Below are 10,000 nucleotides of genomic sequence, written 5' to 3' on the forward strand. Positions count from 1 at the left end.
GCAGCAGACGGCGTCGCGGCGCCGAGTGCCAGGCGGCGGCGCATCCTCAACGCACACAGTCCTCAATCAGACCAGCACACTGCAGATGTCCACCGCGCTTCGCACCGGGCTCGGCTGAACCAACTTTGGCCGCCAGGCGCCGCGTGCAGGGTGCGCCGCAGCGTAGCTGCGCCGCCTGCCGGGCCCGTCGGCTGGCGCTCCTGCCACTCGGCGCCCCCCACCAGCCGCCTGTTGCGCGTGCGCCCACGCAGCGCGCGGCCAACACGCCGGGCGGCCCCCCTTCACCGGCCGGGAACAGTCCCACCAAGCCACCGCCGCGTATCGCTTCATACCCACATGGGCCTAGTCACGTGTGTGGATGTGGCGGGTACCGCTGAAACAACCGGTTAATAGCTGTACCGATCGTCGCCATCACAGATTCACCTCCAGCGTGAACAACCGCTCAACAACGGATTTCCAGTTCATTTGCGTATCTTGGGCAGTAAACGTAGATGTCCACCTACATTTGCGAATTCAACAATTCTTGCATGCCAGGATGTCATGTGTCACGACACGCTACATCAGACCACATACACACTGCGACATGTGCAGAAGAGAACACGTGGAAGGTGGCCCGCGCACGTATGCGATGTCCCTTCCGCGATCCACTGTCAACCGGCATCTGCGGCATGTCCCAGATATGGAACGCGGTCCACCAGGGTAGCACTTTGTGTGAGGCAATACGACAAAGTCGGAATACACGCGTCACTACATCACACGGCTCACGCTGACCTGACCTGACTCACCGCACCACCACCCCCAGCGACCCAGGGTGACATACAATGCGTTCGTACGTTCCTCCCACACGCCTCTACGGCGTACCACAGTGCAACCTAGCTGTTATTGGGAGACGAGACAAGTAGCATCGAGCACAACATATGGAAATTGAGATTCGACACCGTTGGGCACAGCCAGCGTACGGTCACACGTATCACACTACTTCACTCTGTACGTAACGACCGATGATCGGTACAGCGTGTGGGTTACGCGTACGACATCAGCGGACAATGGACACAGACCATACCACGACGTACACTGAGGGCGTCGACATCTGAACGCAACTGAACAGCTGCGAGGCTCATTTAACACTCAAACGCCAGACCGACCAGCTTGAGAGGACGGAGACACAAAGAGAGGGGCAGAGGGGGGGGGGGGCGATATAGTCCTATTGCAGTACAATTGACAGTGGATAGCGGGAATATGTGGAAAGTAAGCAACACTCGCAAGACATCTACATGAGGATAACAACGACACCAGAGATTCCGAGCAGTGAACTATGTTAGGCAAAGGGACAACGTGGGTTAGGTTAAGGGACAACGTGGGTTAGGTTAAGGGACAACGTGGGTTAGGTTAAGGGACAACGTGGGTTAGGTTAAGGGACAACGTGGGTTAGGTTAAGGGACAACGTGGGTTAGGTTAAGGGACAACGTGGGTTAGGTTAAGGGACAACGTGGGTTAGGTTAAGGGACAACGTGGGTTAGGTTAAGGGACAACGTGGGTTAGGTTAAGGGACAACGTGGGTTAGGTTAAGGGACAACGTGGGTTAGGTTAAGGGACAACGTGGGTTAGGTTAAGGGACAACGTGGGTTAGGTTAAGGGACAACGTGGGTTAGGTTAAGGGACAACGTGGGTTAGGTTAAGGGACAAATTGAGTTAGGTTAAGGGACAAATTGAGTTAGGTTAAGGGACAAATTGAGTTAGGTTAAGGGACAAATTGAGTTAGGTTAAGGGACAAATTGAGTTAGGTTAAGGGACAAATTGAGTTAGGTTAAGGGACAAATTGAGTTAGGTTAAGGGACAAATTGAGTTAGGTTAAGGGACAAATTGAGTTAGGTTAAGGGACAAATTGAGTTAGGTTAAGGGACAAATTGAGTTAGGTTAAGGGATAATCTGGTACAACCACAGTTAGGTTAAGCGATAATCTGGTACAGCCACAGTTAGGTTAAGCGATAATCTGGTACAGCCACAGTTAGGTTAAGCGATAATCTGGTACAGCCACAGTTAGGTTAAGCGATAATCTGGTACAGCCACAGTTAGGTTAAGCGATAATCTGGTACAGCCACAGTTAGGTTAAGCGATAATCTGGTACAGCCACAGTTAGGTTAAGCGATAATCTGGTACAGCCACAGTTAGGTTAAGCGATAATCTGGTACAGCCACAGTTAGGTTAAGCGATAAAGTTGGTTAAATTCGGTATTGTGTGGGAAGGGGGCAGAGAGAGTGGGGGGGGGGGGGTGGATAGTTGTGGCAGTACGCGGATGCCTGAGTCACCGTCAGATATGTCACGTCGGTTCGATGCTTGTAGCAAGAGGCTGGCGGGTCTGTGTCTCTCACTTCTGCAATTTTTCATGTGGTATAACACGAGGGCGGGGGGGTGATATTTGGTGCCCCTCTGTGTAGGATGTGTGTTGGTGGTGTTGGTTTATCTGAGCAATGGTAGTTGTCGGAGGAGTGGGGTATTGTGCTTTTATAGGTGGACCTACTGCTCTGGTTATCATAGTGTCGACGGTGCAATGTGGCAGAGAGGATGCACTCGACATTGTCGCATTCCAGATGTTTACGTATTGTGTGTCTCCGTTGCAGGCCGAGAGTGGTGCATGTTCGAGCGTGTGGCTGACGTGCGATTCACGTTGTGTGCCCAGTCTTACAGCACGTATAGGGACATTCGCATAAATCATCTATATGTGGCCTTGCATCATTTACTAAGCAGTGCCGTGAGACGACCGAACTATTAGGAAAGTACTGATGTACCGCATAATGTTTACCTTCCACCACACGGCGAGTATCGACTCTGCCCAGCGTTGCCACCGCAGGCAGCGGTCACCGTCACCATTGTGCGGCGGAACGGAACATCTATATCCTCAGAGGAGCACTCTTTGCCGCCGGGCGTCAGGTCTCGCGGCCTGCCGGCAAGCGCCCATGACGAACTTACTGCATGTATAGGGACAGTATCGTACATGGTCACTGGTTTGGGTTTCCCCTCCCCAGAAGGTGGGTGTCATTGGGGATACCCGAGCTCTCGCTCATCCTCCCCTCTGCTCCACCACATGATCCACTATTTAGCTAGAACACTGCCTTCGGAAACCGACTTGGAAAAATTACCCCCAGTGTGGGGGAACGGACTCTCCATGTGGAGAAGCGCCTTTGGCCACCCTCAATACTGGGTGCCCACGGGGAACCACGTGGAGGCGGCGCCGCCACTGCTGGTGGCGACCCTTTCACCAGCAGTATAGCATCCGTTTTGGCATGATGTTTTTTCTTTCTGGAGGTTTAGGGGGACCTCCTATGATCCTCCATGTTGGCTAGGCCCTCATGCCATTGATCACTGCTTGCCTAGTATCATATGCCAACTAGTTTCTGAGCGTTTGTTTTTACCTCACTACAACATACCCCTACCGCCACTGGTGTCCCAGAGTCCATGTAGAGGCATCCTCAGGGCTCTGAGAGATTGCTCGTCCCCCCTCCACACTCAGCCATGGTCCCTCCAAAGTGCGCGGATTATTGGGGCTGTAGAGTGCTCGTGGTAACACACGCTTCATCATCCGTTCCTATTTTTTTGTACATGTCCGAGGGGACAAAAGGCACTAATGCCGCCCAATTTAGTGCCTCCTTTCCCCATGGACGTTAATCATGGTGGTCGCTACCATTATAATGATTGGAAGGACCTTGATGTACTTACTGCTCCAGATCATGAACTATTCTCGCCACTTCTCTCCATTCAAAAACCTCCTCAGCAAAGGTCCTTAAGGCTGAGTAGCTCTCCTGTGTCTGCAGCAGTGATTCCTTCCTCAAGAGAGATTCGTGACCCACTGCTGCAGTTAGCTTCTCTCTGGGTTCTGTATATATTGTGCAGGCATACAATATGTGGTTAGCATCTTCCTCAGCACCACATACACAGTTCCCATTGTTCTCTATGCCTAGTTCTTGTAGTCTCTTCTTTAGGCCGTGATTTGTGAGCAGACATGTTACGGAGAAGGGTGGAGTTGTGTCTCGACGCCACTCTGTCTGCCACAAGGAAACTTCTGGTATCCAGTTATAAGTTTCTCTGCCATTGTCTGAGTGACACCACCTGGCCTGCCACTCGTCCTGTAACAAAGAACTAATTTCCTCTAACATTTTACATCTATAGTTTCGACCTGCAGGAACTCTAGGGACCTCAAGACCTGCGACTGGTCCAGCAATTCCATGTCTAGCATGGTACAGCATGGCTGCTTTCACCACTTCCAGGTCTAGAGGCATGCATCCTGTGAGAGTCTGTAGTGCTTCTGTCGACACCGTTCGACAGGCCCTCGTCATCTGCAACAAAAATGGCCTTTGTATCGTCATAAGTATTCTCCTAGTGTACCTGTGTTTTGTACGGTCTCCCCATGCTGCTGCGCCATACTTGCAGACAGATAAACAAAGTGCCTCGTATATTAGTCTCAGGGTTTTCTTTTGCAGCCCCCACTCCGACCTACTTACTCTTGTGAGAGCGCCAGAAACGGTAGATAGCTTCTTTTGGATATTTTTTACATGGGGGGTGAACAGGAGCCTTTCATCAAGTGTTATGCCGAGGTAGGTATGTTCCTGGACAAACCTAACTCTTTCCCCATCAAGTTCAAGTCTGGGTGGTCTTTCTCTATCAAATTTACCTTTGATGGTTATGGCTACCGTTTTCTGTTTGGAGATCCCTAGTTTATTTTGTGTGGTCCATTCGCTTATGGCTTGTAGTGCTCTCCTACCTCTCTCTTCGAGCTGCGACCTACTCTTCCCTTTTATGATGATGGCTAGATCATCTGCGTAGGCCACTTTATCCCACTGCTCACCATCTGTCGGTTGTACCACTTCGTCAGATACCAGGTTCCAGAGAAAGGGCCCACAGATAGAACCTTGTGGGCAGCCCTTTGAGATGTTTTTCGTAACTGACCCAGAGTTGCTGTGGACAGTGGCCTTCCTGTTCTTAAAGTAGTTTTCTACTAGGTGGTACATGTTTTGGGGACAACTCATCGCTCTGAGTCGCCTCATTACACTTGGCCACCACAGATTGTCGAAGGCGCCTGCTATGTCCACAAAAATGACAACAACATATTTTTCGTCACAGTTTACACTGGAGACAACCCGCCTGATTGCCATTTCTGTGGATGCACCCTTTCTGAAACCAAATTGGTTTGTTGCCTTCAGTCCTGATTCTTCATATCTTTTGTCCAGTCTGGTCACTATTAGCCTTTCCAATACTTTGCCGAGGATAGGGAGCAGGCAGATAGGTCGATATGATTTCACCTCATCCCTTGGCTTTGTGATAGACTTAAGTAGTATGCAGACGTTTCCGGTTTTCCAATTGTTGGGGAAGGTGGACTCTCTAAGGCAGCTGTTGTAGGTGTCAATGAGGAGTGCAGGACTGTGTTCCCACACACGCTTTATCATGGCATCATCTATGCCATCTGGTCCTGTGGCTTTGTGTGGTCTGCATGCCTTCACTGCAGCCTCTATCTCTTGTACTGAGAAGTCTGGCTCCGTTTCTTCGTTGTGGTACACTATATTTTGCTCCTTCACAGCTGATTGCTGTGTTGTGTCCTCCTCTGGGTCATCATCCGGTAGTAAGTTATTCAGCAGTTCTTTCACTGTTTCCTGCCAGGTCATGGTAGGGCCTCGTCCGGCAACTTTTACATTGCTGAGGACAGTTTCAGTGCCATATTTAGGGCGGAGGATTCTATCAGTCAGCTTCCAGGGGTCATTGCCATTGCAGTCTTTTATCCATTTTTTCCAAGTATCTGTCTTTGCTCTCACAATTTCCTTATTATATTTATTTTTGGTGCTTCTGTATGTTGCCTTTGCTGCCAGGATTTCTGTCTCATGATTTGCACGGCGTGCATTCTGAAGCCGGTGTCGAGCTGCAATTGTGTCCTGCCGCATTTTTGTCAGAGTTTCATTCCACCAGGGTACAGCATCTTTCAGCCGTGTTCTTCTTCTCATGGCCTTCCTGCAGCACTCTTGTATTGCTGTCTGTAGGAAGTCTACTTTATCATTTGCAGTTGTTCCTGCTGCGTTTGGCCAATTTTCCATTCTGGTGGTCAGCTGGCGGTCAAAAACTTGCCATTTTGCAAAGGTGGTGTTGTATCTCAGTAGCTCTTCTGTGACCCTCTCCCTTTGTTGTTTTGAGATCTCAAACGTGATGGCCCTGTGGTCACTTGAGGTCCATTCCTCTTGAATCGTCCATCTAGAGACCATCCTTGATATGTTTGCTGAGCAAAGTGTTACGTCAATGTTGTTTTCCCCAGCTGGCCCGCTGAAAGTTGTTAGTGGTGAATCTCGATTTAATACAGTTAAGCCATGTTGGAAGATGAGATCCTCTAGTTTTCTTCCTGCTTCATCTGTGTCCAGGCTGTGCCATAGTGGTGACATGGCATTCGCATCCATTGCTATTATGACAGCTTTTCCTTGGATTTCGTGGATGATGGTATCCAGTCGATGTAGATATTCATCAATTGGCGTGTGGAACTGGCAGTATAGGCTTACTAAGTATATTTCTCCGAAGTCGCCTGTTACTGCAGCTACAGCGGTATGAGCATCACAAAGGGAGCTTATCTGCAGAACAGTCAGGTTCGTATTTCTTATTCCTATGGCTGCTTTCGGTATCCCATGATGGCTGCTGTACACTAGGCGGAAATCTGGAGGATATCCTTTAATGTTATTTCCTGTAACATAGGGCTCTTGGATAAGAACAATATCAAGGTTTTCCTCTTCCATCTTAAGTGATGCTTGACTAGGTACTACTTTGGATCTCTGCCCATTTATTTGGAGAAACTTGAGGGTGCTGGACTTTGTGTTCACCTTATCTACCTGTCGACCTAGGGACTGTGGCGTATAAGTGTTACTGGCCATATTCAGTTCTTTGTTCTTCTTTCGCCATGAATCTGATATATTCGGGGCAGTTTTTGTCCATTACTGAGTGGTCATGTGGCTTCTTCCAGTGCTTACAGTTTGCACATTGTGGTGCCTTGTTCCTGCTACAGCATTCCTTAATGCTATGTCCTGGTGCTGCACAGTGCCCACAGATTGTTTCAGCACTTCTGCAAGTTTGTGTTGTATGCCCAAAACCATGGCATTTGTAGCACCTGGTCGCCTTGCTGAACTTCTGCAGCCTGTGAGAGGTACAGTTTATGTATGCTCTACCTTGCGCCATCAGATGATGCCAATACTTTGCTTCCATTTCCAGAACGATGTTTACAGTATCTGTGTTCCTTGGACCTGTTTTAAATAGTGCTCTTATTCCTGTCTCAGCTGCATTCTTTGTGCCACCTATTGAAGAAAGATTCCTTGTGTACAGCTCCATTACCAGTTCCTCTTCGCTGATTTGCCTTGGGACATCAAACAGGATCACCCTTGGGTTTTTCTTCCTGGGGTCAGTTACTGTGATCCCTGAATCGCCTATTTCCCTACATTTCTTTATTTTCTCTGCTTCAGCGTCATTTGGTACCTCTAAGATGACGCCACTATCCTTCAGAGTCCTACATTTCGTAATCTTGACGTCCTTCAGTGTTCCTTTTACAATGTCTTTTATGGTGTCTTGAAGCTCTTTCTCTGGCTGTTTTCCATCTGCTGGTCTAAAAACAAGGACTTTTGGGGTCTGGTTTGGCATAGGTCTTATATCAGTTTTGGCTTTGCTTGCACTGACTGCAGTGGCATAGCTCACAGGTGGTTGTTCTGTTGCTGGGGGAGATTCCTTCAGGCATTTCAGCTCTGTTTTCAGTTGCGCTATTTCCATCTCGTATTTCCTTAGGATCTGTTCATAGGCAGCCATTTTCCCTAGCAAGAATTTCTTCTGAACATTGTTTATCCTGTTGTTTTCATTAAACATGTATGCTTCTAGCTCTTCCCTCATTTCTACCATTGTTTGCAGATCACCTGTCTTTGACTTCTCGACAATTTCGGTTGTCATGGCTGTAACCTGTGTGCTTTTCCGAACACTATTTTCTGGATCTGCGTCCTTATTTTGCCCCATCATGGGGCTGGCCGCCTTTCTGTCGCCAAGGTAGGTCGGTGCGTTAGCAGCGGCTTCCGTGCGCTGCGCGACGAGCAGCTGCCGCGCTGGGGACGAGCCTTGGCGCGCGGCCTTGGAGCAGGCATGCACTGGCCCGCTGGGGACGAGCCTTCGCGCCCTGATCCCCTGTGGCACGCGACCGCTTTCGCTGTTGCAGACAGCCTTCGAGTATTTCTATCGCTACCTGCCTTCTGCTGTGAGCCACGGCTCCGGAATTGGCGGATATTTTTAGCCCCGCGTTTTGATATTGGTTTGAGCTGGGCAGCGGAAGGCGTCGCTTCTAGTATGGAGGTTGCGGGAGTTTATACCGAACGGCGCGTGGGCGCACGTGCGACGTTACAATAGTAGTTTTATTTCTTAGACTAATTATCCTACAGCTGAGCTACAAACATGTTTCGAAAGCGCATGATTTGAACAACAAAACCCTATTGCTACAGAATTTTCCAACTAAGGTGGAGACCGCTTCTAGTATGGAGCGTGCGGGAGTTTATACCGAACGGCGCGTGGGCGCACGTACGACGTTACAATAATAATTTTATTTCTTAGACTACTTATCCTACAGCTGAGTTACAGACATGCTTCAAAAGCGCATGAGTTGAGCAACAAAACCCTATTGCTACAGAAATTTTCAACTAAGGTTGGGACCGCAGACGCGCACTTTGTAGCCGTGTGAGAGTCTCCAGAGAGGTGCGCGTGGTTCACGCACTATGCAACCTTAACCGCTCTATCACTTAGGTTATGGACACCACATCTAAGCTAAGAGCATATTTGTGAGGCGGATGACCCACACTACAGGAACCTACACACTATAGAGATCGCGTAACTAGGGGGAGGGCGGTAGACCGACGGCTTTGTTACCACGCTGGAGTTTCTACAGAAACGCACAATTCTGTAGAAACGCACGTTGGCACACGCCCGACTTACATTGAACGCATATTCGAAAAGAGCATAAAACACACTACAAGGAACTATTTACTACAGAATTTACCTGACTAATGTGGGGGCTGCAGGGCACCGGATTTGTTACAGCGTGCGAGATTTTAGGAACGGCGCGTCAGCGCACGCACGACTTTACGTTGACCGTTATGTTTCTTAAATTATACATCTCACGACAAAACTAAAAGCATATTCAGTGGGAGAATAGAGTACACTATGGAACCTACACACTAAATGATTTTCGCTACGTAAGGTTAGGGCTGCAAGCCGACGGTTTTGTCAACGCGCAAGATTTCCTACAGAGCGAGGCGTCGGCACATACTCGACTTTACATTGACCATTATATTTCTAAAACTATTCATCACACAACAAAATTGGAAGCATATTCGGGATGAATATAGAGTACACTACAGGAAACTATTCTGTACGGAATTTTCTTAACTAGTATGGGGCTACAAAACGCCGGTTTTGTCACAGAGCGGGGCGTCGGCACATACGCGACTTTATATTGACCGATATATTTCTAAAAATATTCATCAAACAAGAAAATTGGAAGCATATTCGGAAAGAGCATAGAGTACACTACAAGAAGCTATTCTCTACGGGATTTTCCTAACTAGTATGGGGGCTGCGGAACGCCTGTTCTGTCGCAGCGTGAGAGTTCCTAGGGAACAGCGCGTAGGCGCGCACACTATCTTACTTCCACAGTTTTATTTCTTAGGTTATCCGTCAAACAGCAAAACTACAAGTATATTCAGAAAATGGAGATAAGAAACTAAAGGACCTTATACATTAAAGACGTTTGCTAGATACAATGAGGGTTACAGACCGACGAAATTCGTCACCACGCTGGAAATTCTGCAGAGCCGGGCGTCGGCACTTGCACGACTTTACAATGAGAGTTTATTTTTTTTTTTTTTAAACTATTCATCACACCGGAACATTGAAAGCGCTTTCGGAAAGAGCATAGGGTACACAACAAGATACTATTCCAAACAGAGTTTCT

The sequence above is a fragment of the Schistocerca gregaria genome, unplaced genomic scaffold (assembly GCF_023897955.1).
Source record: "Schistocerca gregaria isolate iqSchGreg1 unplaced genomic scaffold, iqSchGreg1.2 ptg000565l, whole genome shotgun sequence".
NCBI classification, from domain to species: domain Eukaryota; kingdom Metazoa; phylum Arthropoda; class Insecta; order Orthoptera; family Acrididae; genus Schistocerca; species Schistocerca gregaria.